We start from the raw sequence: 23,720 nt of genomic DNA on the forward strand, positions 1-23,720 counted from the left end.
GAAGAGTGGCAAGAAGAAAGACATTTCTCAAAGATATCCATAAAAGGTGTCGTTTAAAGTTTGCAACAAGCCACCTGGGAAACACACCAAACACGTGGAAGAAGGTGCTCTGGTCAGATGAAACCAAAATTGAACTTTTTGGCAACAATGCCAAATGATATGTTTGGCGTAAAGGCAACACAGCTCATTACCCTGAACACACCATCCCCACTCTCAAACATGGTGGTGGCAGCATCATGGTTTGGACCTGCTTTTCATAAGCAGGGACAGGGAAGATGGGTAAAATTGATGGGAAGATGGTGGAGACAAAAACCGGACCATTAACATAGTGTTAGGGCTGGCGGAGCACACCGAGTAAATATAGAGATGTTATTTGGTGCGTTCGCAGCCCGGGGTCCACCGTGCAGGAATAGAACCTGCTGCTGGCAAACAGCGGCACACTATGGTGGTAGAAGTGAACTCTGTTGCTTCAGAGTCGCTATAAGGAAAGGACTGTGTCCTGTTAAACTCCACAGGAATACACAGTAACTGCTGAGCAGATAGCAGCTTGTGGTCACGCAGTCCATGAGGCAAACATACAATCTCCTTACCGGTGGAGCCGGTATTCTAGTGGCTTATTTCAGCCGGGGCCCTGTAACCAAACACACAATCTCCTCACCGGAGGTGCCGGTATTCTAGTGGCTTATTTCAGCCGGGTCCCTGAATACACACAAGCGTGACCACAGTGGCGCAAAACTCATGTCATGCATTGATACTAGCGCATGGCCGTGCGGCCATGCGAGCCTTATATAGCTGCAGCAAGAAAAAGACCTTCCTAGAAGGACCAATGAGAGACTGCCATAACTGAGCATGTGACCCTAGATCTCCACTGAGAGATCTTACCCTGGGCATGCTCAGTGTGTGAAAAGCAGGAGTTAGTCCTAGCAGCAATAGGACCTTCCTACCATGTGACCCTCGATCTCCACTGAGAGATCTTACTCAGGGCATGCTCAGAATGAGAAATGCAGGACTTAGTCGCAGAAGCGTCTGCTCGCCGCTGCCCAGCACTGACTTCAATGGCAGAAGCAGGAAAGGCAGCAGTAACTCTTTGTACAGAGTGGGACTGAGCAAGACGCTTGGACTAACGTCTCCGCTGAGCAGGCACAACTGCGGCAGGAGAGGAATGGGAGACCGCAGCGGAGATGGCCCGAGATTCCCCCTGTGCAGAGGCGGGAACTCGACCCCTAACACATAGTAACATAGTTAGTAAGGCCGAAAAAAGACATTTGTCCATCCAGTTCAGCCATCATAATAAATCCCTAGATCTACGTCCTTCTACAGAACCTAATAATTGTATGATACAATATTGTTCTGCTCCAGGAAGACATCCAGGCCTCTCTTGAACCCCTCGACTGAGTTCGCCATCACCACCTCCTCAGGCAAGCAATTCCAGATTCTCACTGCCCTAACAGTAAAGAATCCTCTTCTATGTTGGTGGAAAAACCTTCTCTCCTCCAGACGCAAAGAATGCCCCCTTGTTCCCGTCACTTTCCTTGGTATAAACAGATCCTCAGCGAGATATTTGTATTGTCCCCTTATATACTTATACATGGTTATTAGATCGCCCCTCAGTCATCTTTTTTCTAGACTAAATAATCCTAATTTCGCTAATCTATCTGGGTATTGTAGTTCTCCCATCCCCTTTATTAATTTTGTTGCCCTCCTTTGTACTCTCTCTAGTTCCATTATATCCTTCCTGAGCACCGGTGCCCAAAACTGGACACAGTACTCCATGTGCGGTCTAACTAGGGATTTGTACAGAGGCAGTATAATGCTCTCATCATGTGTATCCAGACCTCTTTTAATGCACCCCATGATCCTGTTTGCCTTGGCAGCTGCTGCCTGGCACTGGCTGCTCCAGGTAAGTTTATCATTAACTAGGATCCCCAAGTCCTTCTCCCTGTCAGATTTACCCAGTGGTTTCCCGTTCAGTGTGTAATGGTGATATTGATTCCTTCTTCCCATGTGTATAACCTTACATTTATCATTGTTAAACCTCATCTGCCACCTTTCAGCCCAAGTTTCCAACTTATCCAGATCCATCTGTAGCAGAATACTATCTTCTCTTCTATTAACTGCTTTACATAGTTTTGTATCATCTGCAAATATCGATATTTTACTGCGTAAACCTTCTACCAGATCATTAATGAATATGTTGAAGAGAACAGGTCCCAATACCGACCCCTACGGTACTCCACTGGTCACAGCGACCCAGTTAGAGACTATACCATTTATAACCACCCTCTGCATTCTATCACTAAGCCAGTTACTAACCCATTTACACACATTTTCCCCCAGACCAAGCATTCTCATTTTGTGTACCAACCTCTTGTGCGGCACGGTATCAAACGCTATGGAAAAATCGAAATATACCGCGTCCAATGACTCACCTTGGTCCAGTCTATAGCTTACCTCTTCATAAAAACTGATTAGATTGGTTTGACAGGAGCGATTTCTCATAAACCCATGCTGACAGTTATTCTCATTGAGATAATCCAGAATAACATCCCTCAGAAACCCTTCAAATATTTTACCAACAATAGAGGTTAGACTTACTGGCCTATAATTTCCAGGTTCACTTTTAGAGCCCTTTTTGAATATTGGCACCACATTTGCTATGCGCCAGTCCTGCGGAACAGACCCCGTCGCTATAGAGTCCCTAAAACTAAGAAATAATGGTTTATTTATTACATTACATAGTTCTCTTAGTACTCATGGGTGTATGCCATCCGGACCCGGAGATTTATCTATTTTAATCTTATTTAGCCGGTTTCGCACCTCTTCTTGGGTTAGATTGGTGACTCTTAATATAGGGTTTTCATTGTTTCTTGGGATTTCACCTAGCATTTCATTTTCCACCGTGAATACCGTGGAGAAGAAGGTGTTTAATATGTTAGCTTTTTCCTCATCATCTACAACCATTCTTTCCTCACTATTTTTTAAGGGGCCTACATTTTCAGTTTTTATTCTTTTACTATTGATATAGTTGAAGAACAGTTTTGGATTAGTTTTACTCTCCTTAGCAATGTGCTTTTCTGTTTCCTTTTTGGCAGCTTTAATTAGTTTTTTTGATAAAGTATTTTCTCCCTAAAGTTTTTTAGAGCTTCAATGGTGCCATCCTGCTTTAGTAGTGCAAATGCTTTCTTTTTACTGTTAATTGCCTGTCTTACTTCTTTGTTTAGCCACATTGGGTTTTTCCTATTTCTAGTCCTTTTATTCCCACAAGGTATAAACCGCTTACAGTGCCTATTTAGGATGTTCTTAAACATTTTCCATTTATTATCTGTATTCTTATTTCTGAGGATATTGTCCCAGTCTACCAGATTAAGGGCATCTCTAAGCCTGTCAAACTTTGCCTTCCTAAAGTTCAGTGTTTTTGTGACTCCCTGACAAGTCTCCCTAGTGAAAGACAGGTGAAACTGTACAATATTGTGGTCGCTATTTCCTAGATGCCCGACCAACTGCAGATTTGTTATTCTGTCAGGTCTATTAGATAGTATTAGGTCTAAAAGTGCTGCTCCTCTGGTTGGATTCTGCACCAATTGTGAAAGATAATTTTTCTTGGTTATTAGCAGAAACCTGTTGCCTTTATGGGTTTCACAGGTTTCTGTTTCCCAGTTAATATCCGGGTAGTTAAAGTCCCCCATAACCAGGACCTCATTATGGTTTGCAGCTTCATCTATCTGCTTTAGAAGTAGACTTTCCATGATTTCTGTTATATTTGGGGGTTTGTAACAGACCCCAATGAGAATTTTGTTACCATTTTTCCCTCCATGAATTTCGACCCATATGGACTCGACATCCTCATTCCCTTCGCTAATATCCTCCCTTAAAGTGGACTTTAGACAAGACTTTACATAGAGACAATCCCCTCCTCTCTCCGATTTTTATGATCCTTTCTAAACAGACTGTAACCCTGTAAGTTAACTGCCCAGTCATAGCTTTCATCTAACCATGTCTCGGTTATTCCCACTATGTCAAAGTTACCTGTAGATATCTCTGCTTCTAGTTCTTCCATCTTGTTTGTCAGGCTTCTGGCATTTGCGAGCATGCAGTTTAGAGGATTTTGTTTTGTTCCAATCTCCTCGCTGTGGATTGTTTTAGAAATGTTCTTACCTCCCTTCTGAGTATGTTTTCCTGGGTCTTCTTTGTTCGAGTCTAATGTTTTTCTTCCCATCCCCTCTTCTTCTTGTTTAACGCCCTCCTGATGAGTGTAGCGAGTCTTCTGGCGAATGTGTGTTTCCCAGGTTTGTTGAGGTGTACTCCGTCTCTGGCGAGGAGTCCATCATACAAGTAATTCACACCGTGGTCCAGGAATCCGAATCCTTGTTGTCTGCACCATCGTCTTAGCCAGTTGTTCGCATCAAGGATCCTGTTCCATCTCCTGGTGCCATGCCCGTCTACTGGAAGGATAGAAGAAAAAACTACCTGTGCATCCAGTTCCTTTACTTTTTTCCCCAAGTCTTCAAAGTCCTTGCAGATTGTCGGTAGGTCCTTCCTTGCCGTGTCATTGGTGCCAACATGTATCAGAAGAAATGGGTGGACGTCCTTGGAGCTGAAGAGCTTTGGTATCCTATCGGTCACATCCTTGATCATCGCACCTGGAAGGCAGCATACTTCTCTTGCGGTTATGTCCGGTCTGCAGATGGCTGCTTCTGTGCCTCTCAGTAGTGAGTCTCCCACCACCACCACTCTTCGTTGCTTCTTGGCTGTACTTTTTGCTGTCACTTGTTGCTGTGTGCCCTTTTCTTTTTTTGCTTGCTGGCATTGCTTCATTCTTAGGTGTGCCATCTTCATCCTCTACAAAGATTTGATATCGGTTCTTCAGTTGTGTGGTTGGTGATTTCACCATGATCTTCTTGCTTCTTTTGGTCACATGCTTCCACTCATCTGCTTTTGGAGGTTCTCTGACACTTTTTTCACCTTCTGTGACCAGTAGAGATGCTTCTGTTCTGTCTAGGAAGTCTTCATTCTCTTTGATGAGTTTCAAAGTTGCTATTCTTTCTTCCAGACCCCGCACCTTTTCTTCTAAAAGGGCCACTAGTCTACACTTCTAACAGGTGAAATTGGATTCTTCTTCTGGTCGATCTGTGAACATGTAGCACATGCTGCAGCTCACCATGTAGGTTGTCACATCTGCCATGTTGCTCCTAGATCCTGCTGACTTGCTGTGTGTTTTCCTTCTTGTGTAATCTACTCAGCCAAGCTTTCTTGCAATAATGTCCTACAGGCAAAAATTTGGTTTGGTGATGCTTTCCAAGCAGCTGGTCCCGGCTGTACCCAACGATCTTCTTGCTGAGGGAGACTCTTCGCTTTTCCCAGAAGGCAACTGGAATATGCAAATTATCCTCCTCAAGCTTGAATCCCTGGTTTGGTGATGCTTTCCAAGCAGCTGGTCCCGGCTGTACCCAACGATCTTCTTGCTGAGGGAGACTCTTCACTTTTCCCAGAAGAAAACCTGTTGGAGTCTGCAAAAGACTTGAGACTGGGACGGAGATTTGTCATCCAACAAGACAATGATCCCAAACATAAAGAAAAATCTACAATGGAATGGTTCACAAATAAATGTATCCAGGTGTTAGAATGGCCAAGTCAAAGTCCAGACCTCAATCGAATCGAGAATCTGTGGAAAGAGCTGAAAACTGCTGTTCACAAACAATCTCCATTAAACCTCACTGAGCTCGAGCGATTTGTCAAGGAAGAATGGGAAAGAATTTCAGTCTCTCGATGTACAAAACTGATAGAGACATACCTCAAGCGACTTGACACTGTAATTGCAGCAAAAGATGGCACAACAAAGTAATAAGTAAAAGGGCAGAATAATATTGCACGCCCCAATTTTAAGTTTTTGAATTTCCACAAAAATTTAAAATAACCAATAAATTTAGTTCAACTTCACAATTGTGTTCCACTTGTCATTGATTCTTCATCAAATATTTACATTTGGTATCTTTGTTTGAAGCATGATATGTGGGAAATGGTTGAAAAGTTCCAGGGGGGCGAATAATTTTGTGAGGCACACACACATATATATATATATATTAGCTATTGAACCCGTTCTACGCCCGGGTGGCGAGCATTTATATTGGTATATAGTCTCCATCCTGGTATGTGCTGCTCCATCCTGTGTCCCCATCCTGTCATGTGCTGCTCCATCCTGCACCCCCATCCTGTCATGTGCTGCTCCATCCTGCGCCCCCATTCTGTTATGTGCTGCTCCATTCTGCATCCCCATCCTGTCATGTGCTGCTCCCATCCTGCGCCCCCGTTCTGTCATGTGCTGCTCCCATCCTGCACCCCCGTTCTGTCATGTGCTGCTCCCATCCTGCGCCTCCATTCTGTCATTTGCTGCTCCCATCCTGTCATGTGCTGCTCCCATCCTGCGCCCCCGTTCTGTCATGTGCTGCTCCCATCCTGTGCCCCCGTTCTGTCATGTGCTGCTCCCATCCTGCGCCCCCGTTCTGTCATGTGCTGCTCCCATCCTGCGCCCCCATTCTGTCATGTGCTGCTCCCATCCTGCGCCTCCATTCTGTCATTTGCTGCTCCCATCCTGTCATGTGCTGCTCCCATCCTGCGCCCCCGTTCTGTCATGTGCTGCTCCCATCCTGCGCCCCCGTTCTGTCATGTGCTGCTCCCATCCTGCGCCCCCTTTCTGTCATGTGCTGCTCCCATCCTGCGCCCCCGTTCTGTCATGTGCTGCTCCCATCCTGCGCCCCCGTTCTGTCATTTGCTGCTCCCATCCTGTCATGTGCTGCTCCCATCCTGCGCCCCCGTTCTGTCATGTGCTGCTGCCATCCTGCACCCCCGTTCTGTCATGTGCTGCTCCCATCCTGCGCCCCCGTTCTGTCATGTGCTGCTCCCATCCTGTGGCACCGTTCTTTAATTTGCTGCTCCCATCCATATGCCCCATACGCTGCTCCATACGCTGCTCCATAATATATGCCCCGTATCTGGTGGCGTAAGTAACAAATAGCTGTGGCATGAAGTGCCACAGCCTCATGCCACAGCAATTTGTTACTTGCGCCACCTGATTCCTTTCCGCCCATTTTCTTCGTCCTCCTGCTGCCGGAATCGGCGCTTGCGCAGTCCGCGCTTTCCGGCACCATTTTCTTGAAGACACACCTGCAGTGTGTCTTCAAGAAAATGGCGCCGGCAGTGTGTCTTCAAGAAAATGGCGCCGGAAAGCGCGGACTGCGCAGGCGCCGATTCCGGCAGCAGGACCAAGAAAATGGCGGCGGAAAGGAATCAGGTGGCGTAAATAACAAATTGCTGTGGCATGAAGTGTCACAGCTTCATGCCACAGCAATTTGTTACTTACGCCATTCCTTTCCGCCCATTTTCTTCGTCCTCCGGCTGCCATTTTCTTGAAGACACACCTGCAGTAGAGCCGGAGTGTGTCTTCAAGAAAATGGCGCCGGAAAGCACGGACTGCGCAGGCGCCGATTCTGGCAGCAGGAATCGGCGCCTGCGCAGTCCGCGCTTTCCGGTGCCATTTTCTTGAAGACACACTTGCAGTGGAGCCGGAGTGTGTCTTCAAGAAAATGGCGCCGGAAAGCGCGGACTGCGCAGGCGCCGATTCCTGCCTGTGACTGGTCCACACGCAGCGCTGGAACGGGGAAAGGTGAATATACTTACCCTCCTGGCGGTCCCTGACTCTCCGGTGGAGATCGCGGTATGCGTTCAGTGCTTACCGCGATCTCCTGGGAGCGTTACTCTGTGGGGGCCAGACTGCGCCGGCGCTTGCGCCAGCGCAGTCTATAAAGGCTTCGGACAGAGTGACGCTCCCAGCATTATATTATAGATATATATTATATATATTATACTTACCTTGCAATGTCATCACATCCTGTTCCATCCAGATGTGTCCAATTTCCAGAATTGCAAGTGGCAGAAGTTCACAGACCGCCATATTGGGACATCAATATGGAAACTGCTGGTGGTACCAGCCTCTTGTGCGATACCACCAGCGGAACACCGTCACACCACACACACACACACTGTATACACCGTACCCACCACACACACACACACACACACACTGTATACACTGTATACACCGTACGCAGCCTCTTGTGCCACCAGCAGTGGAACCAGTGGTACCACCAGTGGAACACCATCGCGAACGCGCCACCACCGTGATCAGCAGTTTTAATGTGACTGCAGCTATCTGTCTGCACAAAGATGGTGGTGGTCTGATTTACCGCACCTGCGCGAATTCCGGCCGCAGATGCGCAATGTGTCTACAGGCATAGGAAGCCAGTTACATTAAAGGGGTTTTCCCACAAAAGAAAGTTCATGTTAAAAATTGTCTGTGTCTGACCGTGTACGAGAGCACATGGGGTACACAGGTCAAAGAAGAGATGACATGAGAGGAGAAGGCGCACAGGGGTGAGAGAGACAGAGCACAGGTGGGAGACAGCTCAAATGGGACAGCACATAAGGGGAGAATACAGCACAGGAAGGAGAGAGACGGGGGTATAGCACATGGGGTAGACAGGTCAAAAAAGAGAGCACAGACTGGAAAAGTCAGCACATTGGGAAAGAGAGAGTGGATAGGTGGGTGAGCACATGGGCGGAGAGTTTCTCAGTGCTGCAAAGCCAGCCCCCATCGTGACATTACCGCCCTCCCGATGCGATAGCATCGGGCCTCCATCTAGAACATATATTAGTTAACAACCATTCCATAACTCTTCCAAACTGTTTTGTTCATTGTGAAAATTGTACAACATTTTCATCCTTAGTATAAGTTCTTACCCAAGGTTTGATAAATAAATATACCAAGGATGAAAATATTTTTTCACAACAAAACAGAACAATTTTGAAAGGTTATTAACTCTTCTATGCAACACCTAAATCAATGATAGGAATATAGAGAACATTACCACAACAAACAGATTAAAATTCAAACCACCAGTTTAGATATCTTCTGTTTATAACATATTTAACAAGATGAGACAAAGGATGTGTAGCAGAATGTAATTGCAGGAACATTTGATTGTAAAGTCGCCAGAGGCAATATCTAATAAGGTTTCTTTTTCTGTCTGAAGACTTCATTGTATTTTCAGTACATATCAAAACAATGAATTTGTAGAGAATGGTTGGCAATAGGTAGAATAAGTCAGAATGCTTAGTCAAGATATTATGAAAGATTATAGTTATACCATCAAAAGATTACAGCAGCACTCTGTAAGCACTAAGACGTGTGTAAACATTGAATATACAGTATGAAACCCAGACAGCATTACTGTTATCTACTATATAATTGTCTAAGGGTCACTTCCTTCTGTCTGTCCTTCTGTCACGGTTATTCATTCGCTGATGGGTCTCGGCAGCTGCCTGTCATGGCTGCCGCGACCAATCAGCAACGGGCACAGTCCGGAAGAAAATGGCCGCTCCTTACTCCCCGCAGTCAGTTCCTGTCGGCCGCATACTCCCCTCCGGTCACCGCTAACACAGGGTTAATGCCGGCGGTAACGGACCACGTTATGCCACAGGTAATGCACTCCGTTACTGCCGCTATTAACCCTGGGTGTCCCCAACTTTTTACCATTGACGCTGCCTATGCGGCATCAGTAGTAAAAAATGTAATGTTAAAAATAATAATAAAAAGAAAAACCTGCTATACTCACTCTCCGTTGCAGCTCGCGCCGGCAGCCATCTTCTGTTGCAGGTTCCGGTGGCAGAAGGACCTGCCATGACGTCACGGTCATGTGACCGGGAGGTCATCACAGGCCCTGCGCGCCTGCGCTACAAAGACCTGCCATGACGTCACGGTCATGTGACCGTGATGTCATCACAGGTCCTGCACTAATATCAACCCTGGGACTGGCACCTGCCATGGACTACAAGGGCTCCCTCGGAAAGGTGGGTATATTTTTATTTTTTATTTTTTCACCTGTGACAAACCTGGCTGGGCAATATACTATGTAGCTGGGCAATATACTACGTGACTGGCCAATATACTACGTGGCTCTGTGCTGTATACTACTTCGCTGTGCAATATACTACGTGGCTGGGCAATATACTACGTCACTGGGCAATATACTACGTAGCTCTGTGCTGTATACTACGTCACTGGGCATTATACTACATCACTGGGCAATATACTACGTGGCTGGGCAATATACTACGTGGCTGGGCAATATACCATGTGGCTGGGCAAAATACTACGTGACTGGGCAATATACTATGTGGCTGGGCAATATACTAAGTCACTGGGCAATATACTACGTGGCTGCGCAATATACTACGTAACTGGGCAATATACTACGTGACTATATACTACGTCACTCGGCAATATACTACGTCACTGGGCAATATACTACGTGGCTGCGCAATATACCACGTGGCTGCACAATATACTATGTGACAAGGCAATATACTATGTGGCTGGGCAATATACTATGTGGCTGCGCAATATACTATGTAACTGGGCAATATACTATGTAACTGGGCAATATACTATGTGGCTGGGCAATATACTATGTCACTGGGCAATATACTACGTGGCTGCGCAATATAATACGTGGCTGCGCAATATACTATGTAACTGGGCAATATACTATGTGGCTGGGCAATATACTACGTAACTGGGCAAAATACTACGTGGCTGGGCAATATACTATGTGGCTGGGTAATATACTACGTGGCTATGCAATATACTACGTGGCTGCACAAAAAACTACGTAACTGGGCAATATACTATGTGGCTGGGCTATATACTACGTCACTAGGCAATATACTACATAACTGGGCAATATACTATGTGGCTGGGCAATATACTAAGTGGCTGAGCAATATACTACGTGGCTGGGCAATATACTACGTGGCTGGGCAATATACTACGTGGCTGGGCAATATACTATGTGGCTGGGCAATATGCTACATCGCTGGGCAATATACTACATGGCTGGGCAATATACTACGTGGGCTGTGCAATATACTACGTGGACAAGCATATTCCAGAATACCCGATGCGTTAGAATCGGGCCACAATTTAGTATAGAATATACTTATAAAAAATGTTGTACTTAGCACATAAATTAGCCAGTACATAAGAGCGAATCAGCCACTGCGAAGTGACCTTTCTTTAATGAGACCCTAAACCTAATATTTATCAAACATGCCTCTCAAAGGCTAGAAGCCAACTAATTTAGAGTACAGGTAGGATCCCAAGCTAATTAAAACAGTCAATGGGCTGCTTCAGATGTCCCCTGTATGTGAGGATAAATGAACATCTGAGAAATATAAATAAAAAATTTCAGGGCCATCCATTATCCAAACATTTTTTAATTCATCACGGTGGCTCTCTCAGGGGCACTTGTATTACAGGCTTGAAAATTGTACATAAGAGTTGGAGAAAAGGTGATTATATCAAACAGATGTCCAGAGAAGAAACCAAAATGATCTTTGAACTCGATACTCTGGCTCCAAAGGGTCTAAACAGTGAAGTAGAGCTGTTTGCTTTCAATTGATAATGGCTACGTCTGAGCGCTATAGGCTATTTAAGATATGGGGCTGCTACTATGGACCATCCCTGAGGAAGGAACACGTCAGTTCCGAATTGCATTGGAATTGGTCCATTGCGCTTCACTTAGCCCAGTCTTGTGAACATTCACGTGACCGTGACGTCACGGAAGGTCCTGCTTCAGCAGAGAACCTAGCGGCTACTCAAGCGCTCATTCATTCCACGTGGTAGGCGAGCCTGGAGCATTCTGCCACCGGCAGGGGCAGCGCCCAAAGCTGGTCTACCTGAAGATTATCATCGGACCCGCGGTAACAGCCGATATCTTCAACAAAGAGCACTACAAGAAGATCCCACGTCACCACTGTAGATAATAGAGGTAAAAGTCCATATCATTTGCAATATCTATGTATTTTGAGACAAAACTATCCTGGTTTCTTACATAGCGTTGTTTTCGCTACTTTGTGGTTAATTTCACAATAATATGGTCAGTGTCTGGTAAATTCTATATCTTTCTTGTGGTAACATTTGGTCATATAGAGTGGAGGATTTTTTTTACCCAGCGCAGGTATTATATTATCTATCATTTTTATAGACTACGATACTTGCTGCGGGTTCTTGAGGTTAGAAGCGCTACTGGTCTCGTTATATTTTGTTGCTTCAGATGTCCATCCAAATCAGTCAGAGCACGGACCACAATGCACGGATTGACCGCAGGTCTCCCAATTCAATTGATACAGCTTCATATATGTCTTTGAAGCTGTCATGCTTCGATTGGGAGATCTACGGCCAGTCCATTCATTGTTGTCTGTGCTTTTACAGATTTGCACAGATCTGAAGCAGACTGTAGCAGAGGCGTAGCTAGAGCTTTTGCCGCCCGGGGCTGTTCCCGAGTTTGGCGCCCCCCCCCCCCCCCCCCCCGGCTCAATACACACAAAGGTTACCAAAAACGGTTTTCCTGTTTTGTAGAACTTAAACTGGGCCTAATGGTGTCACCCCCACATGCCACACCTGTGACTTAATACCACCACACCATGACCAGGCCACATAGTGACCGAATAATACTACATACAAGGGACAAATACCACAACACCATTTCCAGACCACATATTACCACCACATAGTGACTGAATACTACAATACTGATCAGTAATAAAAAAAAAACCACAATACTATCACCATAAGTGCCAGTATTCACAGGAGATCTGTACTTAGTATGCAGTGTCTGTGTAGAGGTAATACAGAGATCACTGGTGACATTATACACAGGACCTCTATATAGTATACAGTGTATAGTGTCAGTGTATAGGTAACACTGACTCACCAGTGACGTCTCTAGGTGAAGTCCTTCATCTTTCATCCAGCACAGACCGCCATCATTCCTTCCAGCCAGGACTCGTTTCTGCAGGAAATAACACAGTTATCTCGAGCTCCGCTTGCAGAACACATTACTTAATTTTTCACAACTTCTACATTATACCACATGAAGAAAAAAAGGTGATATAGTGTCACTCTGCACAGTAACAGGACCGCCCCCCCATTTAAAACAGTACACTCAAAAAATAAAATAAATACATCACTGCAGTAATAATATCCCTTAATTAGCCCCTATGGTAATAATATTCCCCACCCTGGCCCCGTTTCTCATTCCTGGCTCCAGCCATATGTTCTCGCATCCTGCCCTCATGAGTATCCATTCTACCCCATATGATCTCCCCATCCTGCCCCACCAGCCTCCATCGTATCCGTCCTGCCCCATGATCCAATCCTGCCCCGTGTCTCCAATCATGCCCCGTATCTACATTCTGCCCATGCCTCAAGTCCTGCCCCCAGTGTGTCCAGCATATTACCCCCATGTTGTCCAGCAATCTGCCCCAGTGTGTCCAGCATATTACCCCCATGTTGTCCAGCAATCTGCCCCAGTGTGTCCAGCATATTACCCCCAGTGTGTCCAGCAATCTGCCCCAGTATGTCCAGCACTGCCCCCAGTGTGTCCAGCAATCTGCCCCAGTGTCCAGCCTTTCCCCAGTGTGTCCAGCAGTCTGCCCCAGTGTGTCCAGCATATTACCCCCAGTGTCCAGCATTGCCCCAGTGTGTCCAGCATATTACCCCCAGTGTGTCCAGCAATCTGCCCCAGTGTCCAGCATTGCCCCAGTGTGTCCAGAAGTCTGCCCCAGGGTCTCCAGCATTGCCTCAATGTGTCCAGAAATCTGCCCCAGGGTCTCCAGTATTGCCCCAGTGTGTCCAGCAATCTGCCCCATGGTCTCCTGTATTGCCCCAGTGTGTCCAGCATTCTGCCCCATGGTCTCCAGTATTGCCCCGGTGTATCCAGCAATCTGCCCCATGGTCTCCTGTATTGCCCCAGTGTGTCCAGCATTCTGCCCCATGGTCTCCAGTAGTGCCCCGGTGTGTCCAGCAATCTGCCCCATGGTCTCCAGTATTGCCCCAGTATGTCCAGAAGTCTGCCCAGGGTCTCCAGCATTGCCTCAATGTGTCCTGAAATCTGCCCCATGGTCTCCAATATTGCCCCAGTGTGTCCAGCATTCTGCCCCATGGTCTCCAGTATTTCCCCAGTGTGTCCAGCATTCTGCCCCATGGTCTCCAGTATTGCCCCAGTGTGTCCAGCAATCTGCCCCATGGTCTCCTGTATTGCCCCAGTGTGTCCAGCATTCTGCCACATGGTCTCCTGTATTGCCCCAGTGTGTCCAGCATTCTGCCCCATGGTCTCCTGTATTGCCCCAGTGTGTCCAGCATTCTGCCCCATGGTCTCCAGTATTGCCCCAGTGTGTCCAGCAATCTGCCCCATGGTCTCCTGTATTGCCCCAGTGTGTCCAGCAATCTGCCCCATGGTCTCCTGTATTGCCCCAGTGTGTCCAGCATTCTGCCACATGGTCTCCTGTATTGCCCCAGTGTGTCCAGCAATCTGCCCCATGGTCTCCAGTATTGCCCCAGTGTGTCCAGCAATCTGCCCCATAGTCTCCTGTATTGCCCCAGTGTGTCCAGCAATCTGCCCCATGGTCTCATGTATTGCCCCAGTGTGTCCAGCAATCTGCCCCATGGTCTCATGTATTGCCCCAGTGTGTCCAGCAATCTGCCCCATGGTCTCCAGCATTGCCCCAGCCCCAGACAGTCAGACATAAAGAAAAAAAAAAAAAGTAAAATCCTCACCTCTCACGTTCCTAGCGCAGGTCCGGTGCAGTCAGCGTCTCTCCGGCTCTGCGACGCTCAGGACAGAGAGGCAGAGCGGCGCGCACAGTAGTGACGTCATCGCGCCCTCTGCTCTGAGACGTCGCAGAGTCAGAGGATGCTGAAGCTGCCGGCGCCGCAGGAACCAGGAGAGGTGAGTATAGAGCGGGGGGCGGGGGCCGGTGGTGGGGGGAGCTGGCCCTGGTCGTGGCGGCGGACGGCGCCGCCCGAAGATTTAAAGGGGCGTCTTTTTTTTTTTTTTTTCTTCTGCAGCGCCGGCCGCCCCCCGCATTGTGCCGCCCGGGGCGGACCGCCCCCCCCGCACCCCCCTTCCTACGCCACTGGACTGTAGGCTGATAAGAGGAGTGCTCAGGCAGGAAAAGAGGCAGTATAAACCTCCAATAGTATACTAAAAAAAGGCAAAAAAACTGACCAGCATCTATGAACACAATAAAGCAAGTGTGAACAGATGTAAGCTATTATGACTGCATAATATAGACACAAAAGAGTACAGCAGCACTCTGTAAGCGCTAAGATGTATGCAAGCATTCAATATATGAAATTTGAACTGCATTCCTGCCATATAAAATATACTTATAACAATAAATGTACTTAGCGCATAAATTGGCCAATTTAGAAACCACCAGCCAGGAAAAAAGTATCTTTTTTGATGGGATGCTAACCGAATATTCATCAAACATGTCTCTTCTGGGCTATGAGCCTACATATTAAAAGGGCAGGGATGATCCAGCGCTAATTTAAAACAGGCTGTATAACGATACTTATCGTTCATATCTTCACGATATGATATATAAACCATAGTTCCCAAAGCGTGGTTTATATATCATACTCCGACAATTGATTATGCTATAAACGCTCCATTACTTTCATTGATTACTGCTGCTGTGAATTAACCTGATTCTAGTAATACGCATGTTTTCCTATCTGTGGATTTACATCTATGAAATACATGTCCTAACCAATGGTGCTTCAGACTCCCTGAATAGCATTTGAATCTAATGTGAGAGGTAATTAAATACACTAGATTTTTTTGTATATTGTGTTAGATCCCAGAAAGACTTTTGGCCACTGTATATTTTGCTGGTTGACAACAAAATAAATATTTGCATTGCCGAATTTAATTTAGGCAGATTATTTAATCCCTGCATCAGAAACTTGAGATATATTATTGTTGCTTAAACCATCTGTCAGCAATATCTGGCTTCATTGAACTGATTTGTGTTCCAGTGATTAGCAAGTAGTTTGGCAGCACAATCTAGGGAATCTGAGCAATGTATTTTTCATCTAAACTGATTCTATCTTTCCTTGAAGAAAATGACCAATATATTTTTGCTGATACTTAAAACCATCTTACTAATAGCCTTTTTTGAAACATGAATATTTTGATATTATTATTTTTTCATTATTATTGTTATCTGATCACACCTATGGTGTTTATATCTAGGGTGTAATAGGGTCAGGGAGGGAAAGCCGATGAGGAGCACCATATTACAATACTAGGGTTCCAAAATAGGGGCAACACAGGAGGCTGCTATAGGGTCAGCCCCTTTCACCCTCCCCTGTAATTTCATTACCTAAAGTCCTCTTTTTTAAGGTAATTTTGAATAAACTTCATAATTAGTCTTTTTTAATGTTGTCACAGAATGTTTATCCCCTCGCACAACCATATTGACAACTTTGATCTTAACATATATTAAATGATTAACAACTGTAAAGATGTATTATTTATCACAGTTTTGTCTGGTTAAAACAGCTGGCTGGTGTTGTAGGTAATAAAGGAATTAAATGGGTTAATAGTACCACTAAAATGCTAGGGTGCTCGTTGCTCGGGTCGAGCAAATTGGAATACTCGGGTACTCAACTGTTGTGAATTCCGCTCTTGGGCTCCCTCCGGTGGTTGTAAGTAGCATTTTTGTGAGTTCTGCTCTTTGGCTCCCTTCTGTGGTTTTGAGTGGTATGGCTGCTTCTTGGATTTAGCTTCAGCAGCTGTTTTCACTGATCGTCTTTCTGGCTCGGCTATATTAGGCTGGCCTTATCCCTCATTCAATGCCAGTTGTCAATTGTTCCTGCCTGGAGTCATTGCTCTTAGGACTTTCCTGACACTCTGACCAGTTCATCAAAGCTAAGTCCTTGCTTGTCCTTTTGCGGTTCTCTTGTTGTGGACTTTGTTGTTCAGCACTTTCTTTGTTTTTGTTCATTTGTCCAGCTTTTCAGTATGGATCTATTCAGTTAAGCTGGAAGCTCTGGGCAGCAGAGTTTGCCCTCCACACCTTTAGTCAGGTGTGGAGATTTTTGCATTTCTCTGCGGTGGACTTTTTCTAGTTTTTTTTTACTGACCGCACAGCGTTCTGTTCTGTACTTTTCTATTTAGCTAGAAGTGGCCACCTGTACTAAATCTTGTTTCATACTACGTATGTCATTTCCTTCTCCTCTCACAGTCATTATTTGTGGGGGGCTAATCTATCCTTTGGGGGTTTTCTCTGAGGCAAGATAGTTTTCCTGCTTCTATCTTTAGGGGTAGTTAGCTCATAGGCTGTGACGAGATGCCTAGGCCGAGTTAGGAGCATTCCACGGCTGCTTCTAGTGTTGTGTTGAGCTTAGGGACTGCGGTCAGTATAGTTGCCACCTGCTCAGAGCTAGACGCATGTCGCTCCCTAATCACCAGATCATAACAGTACAACTGGCGAAAAATGAGCTGAATGCCTCTCAAAAGAAGGAAGAGAAAAAGAGTTCTGAGCCATATTTTTTTTCTTTAGTTTGTTTTGTCTTTTTCCTTCCTCTTGATCTCTGGGTGATTCGGGATTTGGATGCAGGCATGGATGTTCAGGGTTTGTTTTCTTGTGTGGATCAGCTTGCTGCAAGAGTACAGAGTATTCAAGATTATGTGGTTCAGACTCCGGCCTTAGAGCCTAGAATTCCTACTCCGGATTTGTTTTACGGGGATAGATCTAAGTTTTTGAACTTTAAAAATAACTGCAAATTGTTTTTTGCTCTGAAACCCCGTTCCTCTGGTGACCCCGTTCAGCAAGTAAAGATAGTTATTTCTCTACTGCGTGGCGACCCTCAGGACTGGGCATTCTCACTTGAGTCAGGGAATCCGGCATTGCTTAATGTAGATGCATTTTTTTCAATCGCTCGGATTATTGTATGACGAACCTAACTCTGTAGAGCATGCTGAGAAAACACTGTTGGCCCTGTGTCAGGGTCAGGAAGCGGCAGAATTATACTGCCAGAAATTGAGAAAATGGTCTGTGCTCACTAAATGGAATGAGGACGCTCTGGCAGCAATTTTCAGAAAGGGTCTTTCTGAAGCCCTTAAAGATGTTATGGTGGGGTTTCCCATGCCTGTTGGTTTGAGTGAATCTATGTCTCTGGCCATTCAGATTGATCGGCGCCTGCGCGAATGCAAAATGGTGCACCATATGGCAGTGTCCTCTAAGCAAAGTCCTGAGCCCATGCAATGTGATAGGATTTTGACTAGAGCGGAACAGAGGGGATACAGATGTCAGAATGGGCTGTGTTTTTACTGTGGTGATTCTGTTGATACTATTTCTGATTGCCCTAAGCATATTAAGAGGGTCTCTAGATCTGTTACCATTAGTACTGTGCAGCCTAAGTTTCTCCTGTCTGTAACCCTGATTTGCTCGTTGTCATCTTTTTCTGTCATGGCATTTGTGGATTCAGGCGCTGCTCTGAACTTGATGGACTTAGAATTCGCTAGGTGCTGTGGTTTTTCTTTGCAGCCTTTGCAGAGTCCCATACCCTTGAGGGGTATTGATGCTACACCATTGGCCAAGAATAAACCTCAGTACTGGACGCAGATGACTATGTACACGGCTCCTGCACATCAGGAAGATTGCCGTTTTTTGGTGTTGCATAATTTACATGATGTTGTTGTACTGGGTTTTCCATGGTTACAAATACACAATCCAGTGCTGGATTGGAAATCAATGTCTGTGACTAGTTGGGGTTGTCAAGGGGTACATAGTGACGTTCCTTTGATGTCTATTTCCTCTTCCCCCTCTTCTGATGTTCCTGACTTTTTGTTAGATTTCCAGGATGTATTCTGTTATGAACAGGTGATTCAGAACCACAATGGACCTTGAAATTCAGAGCACACAAAGTGACCTGACAATTACCAAAAACATAGGACGAGCTCTGAGACGTGGGAACTCTGCTGACCGCAATCCCTAATCCTATCCAACCACACTAGAGGTAGCCGTGGAGCGCTCCTGACCAGTCCTATGCGCCTCGAGCACAGCCTGAGAAACTAGCTAGCCCTAAGAAAGAAAAATAAGCCTACCTTGCCTCAGAGAAATACCCCAAAGGAAAAGGCAGCCCCCCACATATAATGACTGTGAGTTGAGATGAAAATACAAACGCAGAGATGAAATAGATTTAGCAAAGTGAGGCCCAACTTACTGAACAGACCGAAGATAGGAAAGATTGCTTTGCGGTCAACACAAAACCCTACAAACAACCACGCCGAGGGCGCAAACAGACCCTCCGCACCGACTAACGGTACGGAGGTGCTCCCTCTGCGTCCCAGAGCTTCCAGCAAGCAAGAAAAACCAATATAGCAAGCTGGACAGAAAAAATAGCAAACAAAAATAACACAAGCAAAACTTAACTTATGCAGGATAGACAGGCCACAGGAACGATCCAGGAGAAAGCAAGACCAATACTAGAACATTGACTGGAGGCCAGGATCAAAGCACTAGGTGGAGTTAAATAGAGCAGCACCTAACGACTTCACCACAACACCTGAGGAAGGAAACTCAGAAGCCACAGTACCACTCTCATCCACCAAAGGAAGCTCATAGACAGAACCAGCCGAAGTACCACTCACGACCAAAGGAGGGAGCTTGGCCACAGAATTCACAACAGTATTCGATGAGCCCAAGTCCAGTTCCCTTCCACCACACAGGGACTGTGATTGTGCTATTGACTTGATTCCTGGCTGTAAATTCCCTAAGGGCTGACTTTTCAACCTGTCTGTGCCAAAGCATGCCGCCATGCGGAGCTATGTTAAGGAGTCTTTAGAGAAGGGGCATATTCGGCCGTCTTCGTCACCATTGGGAGCGGGATTCTTTTTTGTTGCCAAGAAGGATGGCTCCTTAAGACCCTGGATTGATTATCGCCTTTTAATATCCTTTACCTTTGCTCTCTGATTTGTTTGCTAGGATTAAGGGGGCTAGTTGGTTTACCAAGATTGACCTTCGAGGGGCATATAATCTTGTTCGTATTAAACAGGGTGACGAATGGAAGACTGCATTTAATACGCCCGAAGGCCATTTTGAATACCTTGTGATGCCATTTGGGCTCTCTAATGCTCCATCTGTGTTCCAGTCTTTCATGCATGATATTTTCCGCAATTATCTTGAAAAATTCCTGATTGTGTATTTGGATGATATTTTGATTTTTCCCGATGATTGGGAGTCTCATGTGAAGCAGGTCAGGATGGTATTCCAGATGCTTCGTGATAATGCTCTATTTGTGAAGGGGTCTAAGTGCCTATTTGGAGTTCAGAAGGTCTCTTTTTTGGGGTTTATTTTTTCTCCTTCGTCTATAGAAATGGATCCTGTTAAGGTCCAAGCCATTCATGACTGGATTCAACCCACATCTGTGAAGAGCCTTCAGAAATTTTTGCGTTTTGCTAATTTTTATCGCCGTTTCATTGCCAACTTCTCTAGTGTGGTTAAACCCCTGACCGATTTGACGAAGAAAGGCGCTGATGTGACTAATTGGTCCTCTGAGGCTGTTGAGGCCTTTCAGGAGCTTAAACGCCGATTTACTTCTGCCCCTGTGTTGCGTCAACCGGATGTTTCTCTTCCTTTTCAGGTTGAGGTTGACGCTTCTGAGATTGGGGCAGGGGCCGTTTTGTCACAGAGGAATTCTGATGGTTCCTTGATGAAGCCATGTGCCTTCTTTTCCTGAAAGTTTTCGCCTGCGGAACGCAATTATGATGTCGGCAATCGGGAGTTGTTGGCTATGAAGTGGGCATTTGAGGAGTGGCGACATTGGCTTGAGGGAGCCAAGCACCGCATTGTGGTCTTGACCGATCATAAGAATTTGATTTACCTTGAGTCGGCCAAGCGGCTGAACCCTAGACAGGCTCGGTGGTCCCTGTTTTTCTCCCGTTTAGATTTTGTGGTCTCATTTCTTCCAGGATCTAAGAATGTTAAAGGGACACTGTCACCTGAATTTGGAGGGAACAATCTTCAGCCATGGAGGCGGGGTTTTGGGGTGTTTGATTCACCCTTTCCTTACCCGCTGGCTGCATGCTGGCTGCAATATTGGATTGAAGTTCATTCTCTGTCCTCCATAGTACACGCCTGCGCAAGGCAAGATTGGCTTGTGCAGGCATGTACTACGGAGGACAGAGAATGAACTTCAATCCAATTTTGCAGCCAGCATGCAGCCAGCGGGTAAGGAAAGGGTGAATCAAACACCCCAAAACCCCGCCTCCATGGCTGAAGATTGTTCCCTCCAAATTCAGGTGACAGTGTCCCTTTAAGGCGGATGCCCTCTCTAGGAGTTTTTGCCGGATTCTCCTGGAGTCCTTGAGCCAGTTGGCATTCTTAAGGAAGGGGTGATTCTTTCTGCCATCTCCCCTGATTTGCGGCGGGTGCTTCAGGAATTTCAGGCTGATAGGCCTGACCGCTGTCCTGTGGGGAAGCTGTTTGTTCCTGATAGATGGACGAGTAAGGTGATTTCTGAGGTCCATTGTTCAGTGTTGGCTGGTCATCCTGGGATTTTTGGTACCAGAGATTTGGTTGCTAGGTCCTTTTGGTGGCCTTCCTTGTCGCGTGATGTATGTGCTTTTGTGCAGTCCTGTGGGACTTGCGCCCGAGCCAAGACTTGCTGTTCCCGCGCTAGTGGGTTGCTTTTGCCTTTGCCCATCCCGGAGAGGCCTTGGACGCATATTTCCAAGGATTTTATTTCGGATCTTCCGGTGTCCCAGAGGATGTCTGTTATCTGGGTGGTTTGTGACCGGTTCTCTAAAATGGTCCATTTGGTACCTTTGCCTAAATTGCCTTCCTCCTCTGATTTGGTTCCATTGTTTTTTCAGCATGTGGTTCGTTTGCATGGCATTCCGGAGAATATTGTGTCTGACAGAGGTTCCCAGTTTGTTTCCAGGTTTTGGCGGGCCTTCTGTGCTAGGATGGGTATTGATTTTTCTTTTTCTTCGGCATCCTCAGACCAATGGCCAAATTGAGCGAACTAATCAGACCTTGAAAACCTATTTGAGATGCTTTGTGTCTGCTGATCAGGATGATTGGGTGACTTTCTTGCCGTTGGCCGAGTTTGCCCTTAATAATCGGGCCAGTACGGCTACTTTGGTTTCGCCTTTCTTTTGTAATTTTGGTTTCCATCCTCGTTTTTCTTCAGGGCAGGTTGAACCTTCTGATAGTCCTGATGTTGATTCTGTGATGGACAGGTTACAGCGGATTTGGGCTCATGTGGTAGACAATTTGACGTTGTCCCAGGAAAAGGCTCAGCGTTTTGCTAACCTCCGTCGGTGTGTTGGTCCTCAGCTTCGTGTGGGGGATTTGGTTTGGTTGTCCTCTCGTCATGTTCCTATGAAGGTTTCTTCCCCTAAGTTCAAGCCTCGGTTTATTGGTCCTTATAAGATTTCTGAGATTATCAATCCTGTGTCTTTTCGTTTGGCCCTTCCAGCCTCTTTTGCCATCCACAATGTTTTCCATAGATCTTTGTTGCGGAGATATGTGGTGCCCGTTGTCCCATCTGTTGATCCTCCTGCCCCGGTGTTGGTTGAGGGGGAGTTGGAATATGTGGTTGAGAAAATTTTGGATTCTCGTTTTTCGAGGCGGAAGCTTCAGTATCTTGTCAAGTGGAAGGGTTATGGCCAGGAGGATAATTCTTGGGTTGTTGCCTCCGATGTTCATGCCGCCGATTTGGTTCATGCTTTTCATTTGGCTCATCCTGATCGGCCTGGGGGCTCTGGTGAGGGTTCGGTGACCCCTCCTTAAGGGGGGGTACTGTTGTGAATTCCGCTCTTGGGCTCCCTCCGGTGGTTGTAAGTAGCATTTTTATGAGTTCTGCTCTTTGGCTCCCTCCTGTGGTTTTGAGTGGTATGGCTGCTTCTTGGATTTAGCTTCAGCAGCTGTTTTCACTGATCGTCTTTCTGGCTCGGCTATATTAGTCTGGCCTTATCCCTCATTCAATGCCAGTTGTCAATTGTTCCTGCCTGGAGTCATTGCTCTTAGGACTTTCCTGACACTCTGACCAGTTCATCAAAGCTAAGTCCTTGCTTGTCCTTTTGCGGTTCTCTTGTTGTGGACTTTGTTGTTCAGCACTTTCTTTGTTTTTGTTCATTTGTCCAGCTTTTCAGTATGGATCTATTCAGTTAAGCTGGAAGCTCTGGGCAGCAGAGTTTGCCCTCCACACCTTTAGTCAGGTGTGGAGATTTTTGCATTTCTCTGCGGTGGACTTTTTCTAGTTTTTTTTACTGACCGCACAGCGTTCTGTTCTGTACTTTTCTATTTAGCTAGAAGTGGCCTCCTGTGCTAAATCTTGTTTCATACTACGAATGTCATTTCCTTCTCCTCTCACAGTCATTATTTGTGGGGGGCTAATCTATCCTTTGGGGATTTTCTCTGAGGCAAGATAGTTTCCTGCTTCTATCTTTAGGGGTAGTTAAATCTTAGGCTGTGACGAGATGCCTAGGCCGAGTTAGGAGCATTACACGGCTGCTTCTAGTGTTGTGTTGAGCTTAGGGACTGCGGTCAGTATAGTTGCCACCTGCTCAGAGCTAGACGCATGTCGTTTCCTAATCACCAGATCATAACACTCAACCCGAGCAACGAGCCCAATGTAAGTCTATGGGAGACCCGAGTATTTCTACCGCAATCTCCCCTGGGGGTCCTTTTAAGGTCTAAAAACATCTGAAAATGATGGAAACACTGTTCACATGACACGGGGACATCATGGGGATAGCCCCTGGAAGCTTTAAACAATTTCTTCCGAGATTCCTGCCATTTTTCCC

The sequence above is a fragment of the Ranitomeya imitator genome, chromosome 3 (assembly GCF_032444005.1).
Source record: "Ranitomeya imitator isolate aRanImi1 chromosome 3, aRanImi1.pri, whole genome shotgun sequence".
Classification (NCBI taxonomy): Eukaryota; Metazoa; Chordata; class Amphibia; order Anura; family Dendrobatidae; genus Ranitomeya; species Ranitomeya imitator.